The sequence below is a fragment of the Pleurodeles waltl genome, chromosome 12 (genome assembly GCF_031143425.1).
Source record: "Pleurodeles waltl isolate 20211129_DDA chromosome 12, aPleWal1.hap1.20221129, whole genome shotgun sequence".
NCBI lineage: Eukaryota > Metazoa > Chordata > Amphibia > Caudata > Salamandridae > Pleurodeles > Pleurodeles waltl.
Window position 1 is genome coordinate 67,616,081 of NC_090451.1, and position 15,951 is coordinate 67,632,031.

Sequence of the window (15,951 nt, forward strand, 5' to 3'; positions counted from 1 at the left end):
ACTCAGCCAAGGACTGTAAGGTTTGTCATACCTTTTCCTCTAAGACTCTTAAGGATAGAGAAGGCAGATTATTAATTTGGCTGCAGAAACTTAAGTACAGAGATAATACAGTCTCTGATTTGGATAGTGATGACTCTTCAACATCCAAAAAGTCATCAAAAAGGGCTAGATCAGACACAAGATCTCCTTCACAACAACCAAGAAAAGCCCACAAAAAGACTACCACAGGGTCTTATAAGGGCCAGCAGCCCATCTACTTCACCTCATAAATCTTCCAGGAAAGGGGAGAGAGGTTGTAAGGAAATGGCTCTCTGTTGCAGTTACCCCCCACTTTTTGCCTGATACTGATGCTGACTTGACTGAGAAGTGTGCTGAGACCCTGCTAACCAGGCCCCAGCACCAGTGTTCTTTCACCTAACATGTACCATTGTTTCCACAATTGGCACACCCCTGGCACACAGATAAGTTCCTTGTAAAAGGTACCAGTGGTACCAAGGGCCCTGTGACCAGGGAAGGTCCCTAAGGGCTGCAGCATATGTTGTGCCACCCTAAGGGACCCCTCACCTAACACATGCACACTGCCATTGCAGATTGTGGCCCTCATTCTGACCTTGGCGGGCGGCGGAGGCCGCCCGCCAAAGTCCCGCCGTCAGGTTACCGTTCCGCGGTCGAAAGACCGCGGCGGTAATTCTGACTTTCCCGCTGGGCTGGCGGGCGGTCGCCTTCAGACCGCCAGCCAGCCCAGCGGGAAAGAGGCTTCCACGATGAAGCCGGCTCGGAATCGAGCCGGCGGAGTGGAAGCTGTGCGACGGGTGCAGTTGCACCCGTCGCGTATTTCACTGTCTGCGCAGCAGACAGTGAAATACATGTAGGGGCCCTCTTACGGGGGCCCCTGCAATGCCCATGCCAGTGGCATGGGCACTGCAGGGGCCCCCAGGGGCCCCGCGACCCCCCCTACCGCCATCCGGATCTCGGCGGTCCGACCGCCGGGATCTGGATGGCGGTAGGGGGGGTCGGAATCCCCGCGGCGGTGCAGCAAGCTGCGCCGCCGCGGAGGATTCAATGGGGCCGCGGTACACTGGCGGGACCCCGCCAGTGGTGCCGGTCCGACCGCGGCTTTACCGCCGCGGTCGGAATCCCCATTGGAGCACCGCCGGCCTGTCGGCGGTGCTCCCGCGGTCCTCCGCCCTGGCGGTCAAAGACCGCCAGGGTCAGAATGACCACCTGTGTGTGTTGGTGGGGAGAAAAAGGCAAAGTCGACATGGCATCCCCCTCAGAATGCCATGCACACAAAATGCTGCCTGTGGCATAGGTAAATCACCCCTCTAGCAGGCCTTACAGCCCTAAGGCAGGGTGCACTATACCACAGGTGAGTGCATAGCTGCATGAGCAATATGCCCCTACAGTGCCTAAGTCTATTCTTAGACATTGTAAGTACAGTTGTGGCCATATTAAGTATATGGTCTGGGAGTTTGTCAAAAACAAACTCCACAGCTCCATAATGGCTACACTGAATACTGGGAAGTTTGGTATCACACTTCTCAGAATAATAAACCCTCACTGATGCCAGTGTTGGATTTATTAAAAAATACACACAGAGGGCATCTTAGAGATGCCCCCTGTATTTTACCCAATTGTTCAGTGCAGGACTGACTGGTCTGTGCCAGCCTGCTGCTGAGATATGAGTTTCTGACCCCATTTGGATGAGGGCCTTTGTGCTCTCTGAGGACAGAAACAAAAGCCTGCTCTGGGTGGAGGTGCTTCACACCTCCCCCCTGCAGGAACTGTAACACCTAGCAGTGAGCCTCAAAGGCTCAGGCTTCGTGTTACAATGCCCCAGGGCACTCCAGCTAGTGGAGATGCCCGCCCCCTGGCAACAGCCCCCACTTTTGGCGGAAAGTCTAGGGGAGATAATGAGAAAAACAAGTAGTCACCCACCAGTCAGGACAGCCCCTAAGGTGTCCTGAGCTGAGGTGACACCTGCCTTTAGAAATCCTCCATCTTGATTTTGGAAGATTCCCCCAATAGGAATAGGGATGTGCCCCCTCCCCTCAGGTAGGAGGCACAAAGAGGGTGTAGCCACCCTCAAGGACAGTAGCCATTGGCTACTTCCCTCCCAGACCTAAACAGACCCCTAAATTCAGTATTTAGGGGCTCCCCAGAACCTAGGAAACTAGATTCCTGCAACCTAAAGAAGAAGAAGGACTGCTGACCTGAAGCCATGCAGTGAAGACGGGGATGACAGCTGATTTGGCCCAAGCCCCACCGGCCTGTCTCCCTACTTTGACGAAAACTGCAACAGCGACGCATCCAACAGGGACCAGCGACCTCTGAAGCCTCAGAGGACTGCCCTGCATCTAAAGGACCAAGAAGCTCCAGAGAACAGTGGCACTGTTTAATAAACTGCAACTTTCTGCTACAAAGAAGCAACTTTAAAGACCCCACGTTTCCCGCCGTAAGCGTGAGACTTTCCATTCTGGACCCGACGCCTCCGGCTCGACCTGCGGAAAACTAAATCTACAGGGAGGACTCCCCGGCGACTGCGAGCCCATGAGTAGCCAGAGTTGAACCCCCTGAGCCCCCACAGCGACGCCTGCAGAGGAAATCCAGAGGCTCCCCCTGACCGCGACTGCCTGCTTCAAGGAACCCGACGCCTGGAAACCACACTGCACCCGCAGCCCCCAAGACCTGAAGGAACCGAACTCCAGTGCAGGAGCGACCCCCAGGCGACCCTCTCCCTGGCTACCCCGAGTATCGCCCCTGTGCCTGCCAGCATCGTTGAAGAGACCCTCGAGTCTCCCCATTGCTTTCAATACAAAACCCAACACCTGTTTGCACTCTGCACCCGGCCGCCCCTGTGCCGCCAAGGGTGTACTTTCTGTGCCTGCTTGTGTCCCCCCCCAATGCCCTACAAAACCCCCCTGGTCTGCCCTCCGAGGACGCGGGTACTTACCTGCTGGCAGACTGGAACCGGGGCACCTCTGTTTCCATTGAAGCCTATGTGTTTTGGGCACCACTTTGACCTCTGCACCTGACCGGCCCTGACCTGCTGGTGTGGTAACTTTGGGGTTGCCTTGAACCCCCAACGGTGTGCTACCTTGGACCCAACTTTGAACCCTGTAAGTGTTTTACTTACCTGTGAACTTAACATTTACTTACCTCCCCCAGGAACTGTTGATTGTTGCACTGTGTCCACTTTTGAAATAACTTATTGCCATTTTTGTCAAAACCGTACATGCTATTGTGATTATTCAAAGTTCCTAGAATACATGAGTGAAATACCTTTCATTTGAAGTATTACTTGTAATTCTTGAACCTGTGGTTCTTCAAATAAACAAAGAAAAAATATTTTTCTATATAAAAACCTATTGGCCTGGAGTAAGTCTTTAAGTGTGTGTTCCTCATTTATTGCCTGTGTGTGTACAACAAATGCTTAACACTACCCTCTGATAAGCCTACTGCTCGACCACACTACCACAAAATAGAGCATTAGAATTATCTCTTTTTGCCACTATCTTACCTCTAAGGGGAACCCTTGGTCTCTGTGCACACTATTTCTTACTTTGAAATAGTATATACAGAGCCAACTTCCTACAGAGGTCATGCCAGCAGTTCTGAGAGGCATAAGAAATCGTCCTCTGTACCTCTTTGCCGTTCAAAAGGCCTTCATCTACTTCGGCAGCTAAGAATGTGCCATCGACGACGAACTCAGCGTCAACGAGACCGCCGGTGAGTGTTTCCTCACTGTCGTCGACGACTTTAACTGTTCCACCACCGACAACAGTTATGACGACAACATCATCATCATCGACGAGCGCCCCACCGTCAACGAGAGCAGGGTCCACGACTTCATCGTCGACGAAGATCTACACTTCTTCATCATTGACGACGGTAACGATGGTGTCTGCTTTACCATCGTCGACGACCTTGTCGACGGTAGACTCCTCGGTAAGGCTGTTGACGATCAAGATCTCCATGTGTTCGTCGTCGACGACTCCTCCAACGACGGAGATTATATCAGCGTCGTTGACGACACCGTCGACGAGGGAAAAACAATCTAGAAAACAAGAAAAACTTACTCCAAAGCACACCTCACCTAGTAAGGTAACACCCCTCATAACGGTTCACTTGTTAGAGGGGGATGAAGAGTCAGATGACGAGGGCCATTTGGACCAGCACATAGCCCCTCTCAAATAAACGTCAAATATCAGGACGAAGACAAATTTGAGGAAACCTATGACCCTCAGTACTATGGAGGAGACCAACAATATCAGGAAGGACTATACATTCCAACCTCTTTGCTCTCTGTCCTCCGGGCGATGTTGGCTGATTATAGCAGGTGTTTTCCACCTCAAGGGGAGCAACCTGCGCAGTTGCCAGTCTCAGGGGTGACTTCTCCACGTCAGAGACCGACCTCATTTCCACTGACAAATGTTACTACGCCAGATATGACCTTACCTCAGGACACTGATATGTCGGGAGGAGATCAGTGTCCGCGTGGGATGAATACATTATTCCTGTTCCTCCTTCTCCATCACAGTCTAAAGTAGAATCCCCGCCAGATGACATCAGGGATTTCATAATCTCCTGGAGAGAGCAGCTAAAAGGTTCGCTTTGCCAATGCCATCCAAGCAAACAGATTGCTACCTATATGATTTTAAAGAGCCGTTCCAGAAATCTGTGCGCTCTAGTCCAATGGTTAGCTACTTATGGGAAGAAGGGCTGAAAGTGATGCATAACCCTGCTACTGTCACAGCAGTACTACCACGGCTAGATAAAAAGTACAAGGCACCAGACGATGCCCCAGCATGTCTAATTGGTCACCCTCATCCAGACTCGGTGGTGGCCCAGGCGGCACAGAGAAAGTCCAAGAATCCGTCTGCTCCTATTTCTGCACCTCCAGACAGTTAAGGTCGACGGCTGGAAAATATTGGGAAAAGGTTCTCCTCGATGGCTAGCTTAGTTATAAGAGCTGCTAACTCGCTAGCGGTGTTAGCGAGGTATGACAGACAGCTATGGGCAGACATCGCCCGCATATTGACCAGTTCCCAGAGGATGGAAGATCAGAGGCAAGGAAGACATTACAGGAAGGTCAGCGCATCTCAGCTGAGCTCATAGACTGTGCGATGGACATAGCCACAACTGCATTTCGCCAGCTCGTAGGTGCGGCTGTACTTAGGAGGCAAGGCTGGCTAAAGGCTACATCATTCAGGCCTGAGGTACAGAATAATATTTTAGACCTACCTTTTGATGGCCAAACATTATTTGGTAAACATGTTGATGAGGCCTTACAATCTTTCAAATCCGACACGGATACTGCAAGATCGCTAGGGACTCCAGTTTCGGAAGCCATCCTTTCGGGCTAGAGGACATGGACTGCCCTCATATAGAGGAGGCTATCCGCAATATAGATATTCAACCTATCCTTCTTCCTCCCAGCAGTCTTGTCAATACTACCCACAAAGGCAACCACCACAACCAGCTTATGGTAGATCTGGCACTAGGGGACGTTCAACTCGCCCTGCTAAACACTCGGCTCGTAGAGCATGATACATCAAAGGCGCTGGCTACATCCAACCCTCCTCCACTGGTTCTAGGCAGAAAGATATCCCTGTTTCTCAAGCAATGGCAAGTCATCACATCAGACAAGTGGGTCCTCCAATTACTGAAACAGGACCACACTCTGGAATTTATCCAAATACCTCCCTCTAATCCTCCTCGCAACATTCCATCAAGGTATCCAGAACAACTCAAGAGGGAGATCAGCAAGATACTCCTCAAAGGAGCTATAGAGAAAGTACCTCTGTCACAGCGAGGAAGGGGGTTTTATTCCAGGTTCTTCCTCATTCGCAAGAAGTGGAAAAACTGGAGGCCGATCCTCGACCTAAGGGAATGAAACATCTACTTAAAAAAACAGTTGTTCCGCATGGTAAGCCTACAGGATGTCCTTCTGCAACTGAGACAGGGAGATTTCATGTCTGCACTAGACCTAAAAGACGCATATTTCCACATTCCCATCCACCCTGCCCACAGACGGTACCTGAGATTCATTGTAGCCGGAGGCCATTTTCAATTTTGTGTCCTTCCTTTTGGCCTAAAGTCATCTCCTAGGATATTTACCAAATGTCTTGCACCAATCGCAGCTTTCCTCAGGAGGCGAAAACACCAGATATTTCCATACCTCGACTATTGGCTGATAAAAGAAACACCTACGCAGGAGCGCGCAGATCAACAAAAAGGTGCGTTTCCTTATGCAGTAGTCTAGGCCTCACCATCAACTGGGAACCATCACGCAGTATCACCTTTTTAGAGGCAAACCTGGACACTCAATCCACCATGGCGTGCCCCTCAGTAGAGAGACAACAGAAGTTACCGACTCTAGCGAAGTCAATACAGGGAAAAAAACTCCGTTTCAGTTCGCCTTTTCAAATCCCTGTTGGGCATGATGTCATCATGCATACATCTGGTTCCCCTCTGCAGACTGAAAATGCGACTACTACAGGAGCAACTCAATCTTCAATGGCTCCAGGTTTCGGGAAGTTTCGAAGATCGGATAAACATAACCCCAGCAATGATCAAAGCTCTGACATGGTGGTCTCAAGAGCATCATTTGTCTGTGGGCCTTTCCTTCGTACATAGTCCAGCTCCGTGGACTATCACGACCAACGCCTCTCTGGATGGCTGGGGAGCTGTTTTGCAAGATCTTCAAATAAGTGGCAAGTGGCCACTAGAGTTGAGGGCAATGCACATCAACCTGCTGGAGCTCATAGCAGTTTATCTCGCTCTGCAGGCTTTTCTTCAGAAGATAGCGGGGTCAGACGTAGTCATAAGAACAGACCACACCACTACGATGCATTACCTCAACAAACAAGGAGGCACGAGGTCTCTCACCCTTTCCAAGGAAGCCCAAAAGATTTGGAATTGGGCCTCGTAGCAAGGCATCAGACTCACAGTGATGCATCTGCCGGGGATAGAGAACAAGACAGCGGACTCACTCAGCAGACAAAGATTGAGCTGCCACGAATGGGAGCTAGACCAGTCCGCAGTGGACTACATCTTTTCCAAGTGGGGAACGGCGAAAATCGACCTGTTTGCCACCAAATGGAACGCCGAATGCCAGTACTTCGCAAGCTGGCACACCCAAAAGGGATCTTGGGGGAATGCGTTTTGCATAGCTTGGTCAGGCATCTTTGTTTACGCCTTTCCTCCAATTCCACTGATCCCAAGAGTCCTCACGAAAATGAAGACAGAACCGTGCACCCTGATATTGATTGCTCCGTACTGGCCTCGCCAACACTGGTTCGCAGAGCTTCTTCTTCTATCAATGAAGCCTCACCTTCCGCTCAAACCATCTCTACACTTGCTGATGATGAACAAAGGGCAAATATCTCATCCGGATCCTCAGTCGATGCGATTGTCAGCATGGCTCCTGAATACAGGGAGTTCGCACATCAGAATATCCCACAGGAATGTAGGGACATTTTGTCCAGAACTAGAGCAGATAGCACTAATAAGGCTTATTCTTACAAGTGGCGAAGGTTTTGTTCCTGGTGCCACCAGCGACAAATTGATCCACTGTCCTCACCACCGGAACAATTATTGCCTTACTTATTACATTTAGCGCAATCAGGCCTGGCACACTCATCCATAAAGGTGCATCTGGCGGCAATAGCTGCATATAGATGTTTAGATTCTTCACCTTCACTGTATTCTTCTAGATTAATCAAATGGTTTTTAAAAGGACTTTTCAGGGGTTTTCCTTCATTCAGACCTCCTCCCCCTTCGTGGAACCTGTATATTGTTCTAGCACAGTTAATGAAGCATCCATTAGAACCAATACATCGTACTTCGATCAAATACCTTTCTTAGAAAGTTGCTTTACTGGTGGCTCTCAAATCAGCCAGACGGGTTAGTGAGATTCAGGCCCTCTCCATACAGGAGCCGTTTTTGCAGATCACACAAGGCAAACTACTACTTCGCACAAACCCGCATTTCATACCCAAGGTCCCTTCGGATTTTCACATGAACGAGCCCTTAGTTTTTAAAACTTTTTTTTTCCACATCCATCTACTCCTTTGGAAAGAGCGCACTCCTTAGACATTAAGAGATGTGTCAAATTCTACCTGGATAGGACTAAGGGGGTCATTCTGACCCCGGCGGTCAGAGACAGACCGGCGGTGCCCCGCAGGGCATTCTGACCGCGGCGGTTCGGCCGCGGTCAGATGCGGGAAACCGGCGGTCTCCCGCCGGTTTCCCGCTGCCCTGCAGAATCCCCCATGGCGGCGGAGCGCGCTCCACCGCCATGGGGATTCTGACACCCCCTACCGCCATCCTGTTCCTGGCGGGAGGGGGTGCCGCGGGGCCCCTGGGGGCCCCTGCAGTGCCCATGCCAATGGCATGGGCACTGCAGGGGCCCCCGTAAGAGGGCCCCAAAAAGAATTTCAGTGTCTGCCTTGCAGACACTGAAATTCGCGACGGGTGCTACTGCACCCGTCGCACTCCAGCAACTCCGCCGGCTCCATTCGGAGCCGGCTTCATCGTTGCTGGGTCTTTCCCGCTGTGCTGGCGGGCGGCCTTTTGGCAGTCGCCCGCCAGCACAGCGGGAAAGCCAGAATGGCCGCCGCGGTCTTGTGACCGCGGTGCGGTCGTTTGGCGGTAACCGCATGGCGGGCGGCGACTGCCGCCCGCCGCGGTTATAATCAGGCCCTAAGTCCTTCCGCCGCTCCAATCAATTGTTCGTAGCTTACAGTGCACCCAGACGAGGTCAACCGCTCTCCAAACAGAGTATAGCCAGATGGATATCCTCAGCCATTCATTTCTGCCATCAAGCAGCAGGCAAACCACTGCATTCATCAGTCCGTGCTCACTCTACAAGGGCAGTTTCTTTCTCAGCAGCACTGTTTGCGGGGGTTCCTCTGCAAGACATCTGTAGAGCAGCGACATGGAAAAGCGGCCATACGTTTACACGACATTACTGCCTGGAAGCACTATCGCAAGGAGAAGTAGCAGTGGGTCAAGCAGTCCTCAGGAACCTCTTCAGGTGAAGGTGAGCCATCTCTTTCATCCCTCCATCCTAGATAAGGTATGCACATTGTTTATATCCTGTTATTGTTCAATACGGACCCTATGCTTTAAAAAAAAAAAAAAAAAAGGGAAAAGAAGAATAAAGGGACAGAAGTAAAGATGAGGTGAACAGACGATATGTTGTTTACAGTATTGCTTTATATATAGATATGTATGTATTATATATTCAAACGTTTTGTGACGTTCACAGCTGCAATATTCCAATGTGCATAAGTACTGCTCGTTACTCTGATTCAAGCATGTGAATCTATGAAAGTTCCAAAATTAGTTACTTACCTGTAACTGTAGTCCTCCAGTTTTGGAATCTTTCATAGATTCACATGCGACCAAACATCCTCCACGGAGAAGCTCACTTTCATATATATATATATATATATCTCTCTCTTCTCTCAGGAGGATTCTAGAGGGTGGTGTCGTCTGGTGGATGCTCAAGTTTGATCCTTTCCTTAAAATGACTGTGATAGACTATTAAATTAAAGAGGCCTAAGGCACTTTTGTTGACATGTTTCATCATTACTTGTGTAATTGTACCGGAGGCTCCCATCTCGACGACGGGGAATGATTCAAGCATGTGAATCTATGAAAGATTCCAATACTGGAGAACTACAGTTACAGGTAAGTAACACATTTTCTTATTTTCCACTGAGCTGGATGCTCAGTTTCTCATTGCTAACCGGCGCAGGTTGTTTTCTTGGTAGGAGTCACTAGCCATGTATGTAGCGAGGTGAGGTACGAAGCTAACTGTCCAAATGTTTCTAACGTCGGTGTCTATGATGAGAGGAAATGTTGTTGAGTCAGTAGTACTTTTTTCACTTGTATGCCAGGCGGGGATTACTATTCAGAACTGTGCAGGGTTTAGAATCCTGGGTTGATAGCTCATAAAGTGGCAAACCAGAAAGTTTAAATCAATCCATGCTTTAGAAAACAAAGTGTAAGGTTAATAATGCAATACTTTAGTTGGAATATAACATTGTGCATGTGAGAGGGAATCAGTAACTGTAATTTAAATGTATTTCTGTTAAGATTCTGCAGTAAAATCTTTGTGTGTTGGTGTTTGTGTGTGCTCAAGAGCAAGAATGTGGGGTGTGCGTTCGTCTAATGTGTTACGATGAGTATATATATTATACATAGTGGTGTAAGCTAGTGTACGATCATTGTTACTGGCATCAGGCTATTATACATTTTTATGCAACAGTTTCTGATGGGCTGGTTTATCACTGAGGAAACTCAACTGATTTTAAATACTGAATCTTGGGTATTAGTGAACCTTCCAAGTTTGTGTTACTCATTTAAGGGAACCCAAAGGAATACATAGAAAGTTGAGGTTTCCTCTTGAAATCAGAATCATACACGTTGTTGACCAGCAGCCCAGTGGTAGACTGACATATTGTTCAGTAACAGATTGCATTGGATAGTTGCTGACCAGATCTTGTTATGGATCTGTGTAAAACATTGCCTGCATTACTGTGTGAGCTCAGATTGGGCTGGCTGTTCCATTTGGATGCATCAGTGCCAATTAAGTGGCTTTGATAAAATGTCCTGTGCATGTATGGTGGCATATCTAATTAAAGCTCGCTCGAATGATTGGTATCAAGGTTGCTGAGACAGTATGGATGTGTTGGTCATTTAGAATTACTTTGTTTAAAGGGTTGGTGTAGAATAAATCATAACTGTAATTTGATGATTGTGATTGGCTTTTGAGATGGCACCTCTTATCCAAATATCTGACTCAGAGCAGTTCATGTAATGATGTTAGAGCTGTGTGTAATTTATAACGTTTGTGGAAGTTGATACTTAAGTTTTAGGAATTTTTATAAGCCTTGGTCATGGTGTTCTGGTTGTGTTTTATTTTATCTGTGAATTTCTGGGTGTTGGAGAACTTTTGGTCTGCTCTGTTTCGTTGGACAGTGTGATGTCATTTGATGGAGGCAAAGCCTACAGCGTGTGGTTAATGCAGTAGCGCTTTACCAACTACTTTCTTGTAGTGCCTTGTTGTTTTCAGTATTATGCCGGGGCAGCTTACTGTCTACTTTCTCTGTAGGATCGATGTAAGATGTGTATGGTTTAGGTGTGTAGTTCTGGCAGTTCTCATTGAATGATGTCACTGGATTTCTTTGGCATATCAGAGCTGCACCGGATGTATGCACTTTATTTCACTTTTATATTTACTATTATCTATTGATGAGAACCAATGAGAGGCTTGCAGGCCTTGCAATTAAAGATACATAGGGCCTGATTTAGAGTTTGGCAGAGAGAGTAACTCTGTCACAAACGTGACAGATATCCTGTCTGCCTTGTTACATTTCCATTATAGCCTATTGTAGGAAAGTGCCACTGTTGGCATGGTCACCCCCCACTTTTTGCCTAGTGTTGATGCCAACCCTGCTATCCAGGCCCCAGCACCAGTGTTGTTTCCCTAAAACTGTACCTTTGTTTCCACAATTAACACACCCCTGGCTCACAGTTATGTCCCTTGTAAAAGATACCCATGGTATGAAGGGCCCTTTGGCCAGGGAAGGTCTTCAAGGGCTGCAGCATGTGTAATGCCACCCTGGGGGTCCCCTCACCCAGCCCATGCACACTGCCTTGCAGCTTGTGTGTACTGGTGGGGAGAAATGACAACCCTCTCAGGGTGCCATGCCCACAAACCACTGCCTGTGGCATAGGTAAGTCACCCCTCCAGCAAGCCTTACATCTTTAAGGCAGGGTGGACTATACCACAGGTGAGGGCATAGATGAGCAAAATGCCCCTACAGTGTCAAAGTCCATTCTTAGACATTGTAAGTGCAGTGTAGCCATGGTGAGTATATGGTCTGGGAGTTTGTCATTACGAACTCGAAAGCACCATAATGGCTTCACTGAATACTGGGAAGTTTGGTGTCAAATGTCTCATCACAATAAACCCACACTGATGCCAGTGTAGGATTGATTGAACAATGCAGACTGAGGGCATCTCAGAGATGCCCCCTGTATGTTAGCCCAACTGCTAATGTAGGACTGACCGGTCTGTGCCAGAATGTCACTGTCAGTTTCTGACCACATGGGATGAGTGCCTTTGTGCACTCTGTGGTCAGAAACAAAGCCTGTCCTGGGAGGAGTTGCTTTACGCCTCCCCCCTGAAGGAACTGTAACACCTGGCGGTGAGCCTCAAAGGCTCAAGCCTCATTATAGTGCCCCAGGGCACCCCAGCTAGTGGAGATTCCCGCCCCCAGCAACGCCCCACTTTTGGCGGCAAGTCTAGCTGGAAAATTAGGGATAACATGGAGGAGTGACCACCCCAGCAAGGACCACCCCTAAGGTGTCCAGAGCTGAGGTGACCCCCTCCCTGCAGAATCCCCCATCTTGGATTGGAGGACAGGGACCAGTAGGGATAGGAATGTGCCCGCCTCCCCAAAGGGAGTGGGCACAAGGAGGGTGTAGCCACCCTCAGGGACAGTAGCCATTGGCTACTGCCCTCTGACCCTTAACACGCCCGAAATCTAGGATTTAAGGGCCTCCCTGAACCTACAAGAAGAAGAAGGACTGCTAAACTGAAAGTCCCAGCAGAGAAGAAGGAAGACGACAACTGCTTTGGTCCCAGCCCTACCGGCCTGTCTTCTGCTTCAAAGAACCTGCAAAAAGAACAGCAACGTGTCCAGCGGGCCCATCGACCTCTGACAACTCCAGAGGACTGCCCTGCACCCAAAAGGACCAAGATCTTCCGAGGATAGCAGCTCTGTCCAAAAGAAATCTACAGCTAAGGACTCCAGCCTCACTCCAGATGCGTGAGTCCTGACCCCTGTGCACCCGACGCCCACGGCCCGTGTCTAGGTGGTCCACCCAGCAAGGAAGGGTCCCCAGGCGATTGGGAGCAAGAGTCCACGAGGATGTCTGCAGAGGGAATCCAGAGGACCCCCCCGACCGCAAGCTCTGGACGAAGATATCCGACTTCTAAAGGATGCACTGCACCCGCAGCCCCCAGGCCTTGGGGAACCTGACCTCTGGTGCAGCATCGACCAGCAGGCGGCCCTCCTCACTGTCCAACCAGTGGTTTGCCCGAGAAGCCCCCCTGGACCTCGTCTGCAGCCTCAGAGTGATCACTGGGGTCCCCTCATAGAGTTGCATTGAGAACCCGATGCTCTGTTTGCGCCCTGCAACCTGCCGCCCTAGTGCCGCTGAGGGTGTGTGTTTGGTGCCTACTTGGGGCCCCTCAGATGCTCTCTTGAATCCCCCTGGTCCACCCTCCGAGTCGCGGGTACTTACCAGCTGGCTGACCGGATTCTGAGTACCCCCCCGTATCCATAGGAGCCCACGTTAATTTGGTGCTTCCTTGACCTCTGCACCCAAATGGCCCTGTGTTGCTGGTGGTGGGTGTTTGGGGTGAACTTGAACCCCCAATGACGGACTACCTAAAACCCTGACATAAGAACTGTAAGTTGAATAGTTACCTGTAAAACTGTACAATCTTTTCTTCCGCCAGGAACTGTTGAAAATTTCAGTGTCCACTTTTAAAATAGCTTTTGCCATTTTAAAGAAACCTGTATACATTGCTGATGCCATTCAAAGTCCTGATTATATATATGCAACTGAATCTTGTGGTTCCAGAAATAAATGAACAAAAAATATTTTTCTATATAAAATCCTATTGTTCTGGAGTTAAGTCATTGAGTGTGCGTTTCTTCTATTGCTTGTGTGTGTACAACAAATGCTTATCACTACCCTCTGATAAGCCTAACTGCTCGACCATACTACCACAAATAGAGCATTAGTATGATCTATTTTTGCCTCTGTCAAGCCTCTGGGAAACCCATGGACTCTGGGCACACTATATGTCATTTTGATATAATATATACGGAGCTAGCTTCCTACACCTATGGAACTTGAAATTCGGGGGACAGGATATCCATCACGTTTGTGACAGAGTAACCCCTCGCCAAACTCTAAATCAGGCCCATCGATCAGATTGTATTGATTTTATTAGGACCGAATATTAATAAATATAGAGTACGTATGTTCTCAGCACTGGATCCTCATGGATTCACTTGATTTATTATTTGGCTTGGTGTGGCTTAGAGAAGCAGTGACGTGGCGATGCAGGAGGTGGAGTTGAGAGCCGCGTCAGCGGTGACTGGAGCTAGGCGTTCTACATGGGGCAACTACCGGAGAGCTGAAGATAGACCCCTTGCAGACCACCAGGGGTCCCAGTGAGGCTGCTTGTTCCCTGGACCCTGCCCTTGCAGAAATAGACCGTGAGAGGGCAGGGCGAGCGACGGGTGAGATGCGGTGTGTTCGGTGCACTGTGTCTCTGACGCTCTTTGAAGCCACCCACTCTCCCACACGTCTACCTCCCCCCACACCCCAGGTGGCTAAGAATCTTTGGAGCCATTACAGGGTAGAGCGCTGTGGTTGTAGGCAACCACTGCTAAGAGTGTGGTCCAGGACACCGCAGAAGCAGTCCGGCTATTGCCGGTTGTGGCTTGCTGGGGGAGGCTGGTGAGTCTCACTCCAGTCTCTGACTCTTGCCTCTTGTTTTCACTGTTTGACCAGCAGAAGGTCCCAGCTCGCATAGAATCAGTTGAGCTCTGCATTGCTCTAAGCTCCCCTGTGAAGGCAACATTGATTTTACTTCAAGTCCCCTTGAAATTGATACCAGGAAGCCCCTAGTAGCACCCATCTTCATGGGACCCAAGAGAAAACCAGCCTCCCGCCTAAACTAAGCCACATCTCCTCCAGCCACCACAAGGAACACCAGGAGTACTGCTCAAGTGTGCTCACCTTCTCCATCGTTAATTAAGGAGTCCTTCTAAGGGAGCCATCATGCAGTTCTTTCAGCCTCTTCCTGACCCTGGGGTTATAGCAGACGTCTCCACCGCTGACCCTCCAGAAGGTGCTGAAGTGTCTGTTAACAGTTGGCCTGAACATGAGAGGATGGCCCGCCTGCCTCAACCTTCCTTCGTCCAATGCCAAGGGAAGATCATGGTCGTGCCCAGGGACAAGGGGCAAGTCTGGGCATGACACCACCGATTTATGGCAGATTTTTAACTCCTCTTTTAACCCTCAAGCACTGGAGCACCTGATGCTAGTCGCCATGAACCCTCAAAACTTGGCAGGCATGAGAGAACCTCGAAAAAAAGCAAGAAGAGAGCACGTAATAATGCGCAAATTCATCATCATAGCACAATAGGGCCAGAGTGCCCGGAGCATGATTGCCTGCTAATGTTTTCTGGCTACATCATGTCGGGGACTGGCCACAGACATGGGGGAATTGACAGCCTCTTTCTTACAAAGGCTTGAGAGTAAAATAGAGAGAACACTCAAACTCAATGCAAAGTTGTTTAGAACGCCTGAAGATACAGGGTCTTCGAGCCTTGGAATGCAAGCCTCTAATAGTATTGAGGAACTGCATTCATCAGCCACAAAAGCAGCACAAAATACAATAGCCAAAGCAAGGATGTGTCAGTGTACGGAAATGGAGCTTAAGATTTTAAGGCACCAGATTAACTTTGCTCCTAGACAGCATCAAAATCTTCAATGTACAGGACAGGTCCGGTGCCACTTATTTGCCTGCGAGGGCTGGTTCAAGGTCAAGGCAGTCACCTGTGAAGAGACATAGCCCATTGACATTGAGGGAATCAACGTGTTCACCCTTTGAAGTCAAATTGCTCAATATCTAGCTAATTATTGGGCTCATCTTGTCTTGAATAAATAATTTCAAACCCATAAAGCTGCCACCAACCAACTCTAAACACTCCATCAAGAGTAATCTCTCTTGCGGTTGTGCTCATCTCACTCAAGAAGATGTTTCCCTTTGAAGCGCTTTCCAACTCTGCCAAGGAGTTGCGCAACCAGCTATCCTACTGTGCTCCACAGTACTTGGTTCCACCTCAC

The 15,951-nt window shown here is 49.2% G+C and overlaps 1 protein-coding gene across 1 annotated transcript in view; it reads left to right on the forward strand.

Annotated features, from left to right (window-relative positions):
* The window catches only part of ZFR2 (zinc finger RNA binding protein 2), a 641,917-nt gene that overhangs the window by 294,827 nt on the left and 331,139 nt on the right, over positions 1 to 15,951 (forward strand). The window lies entirely within an intron of this gene.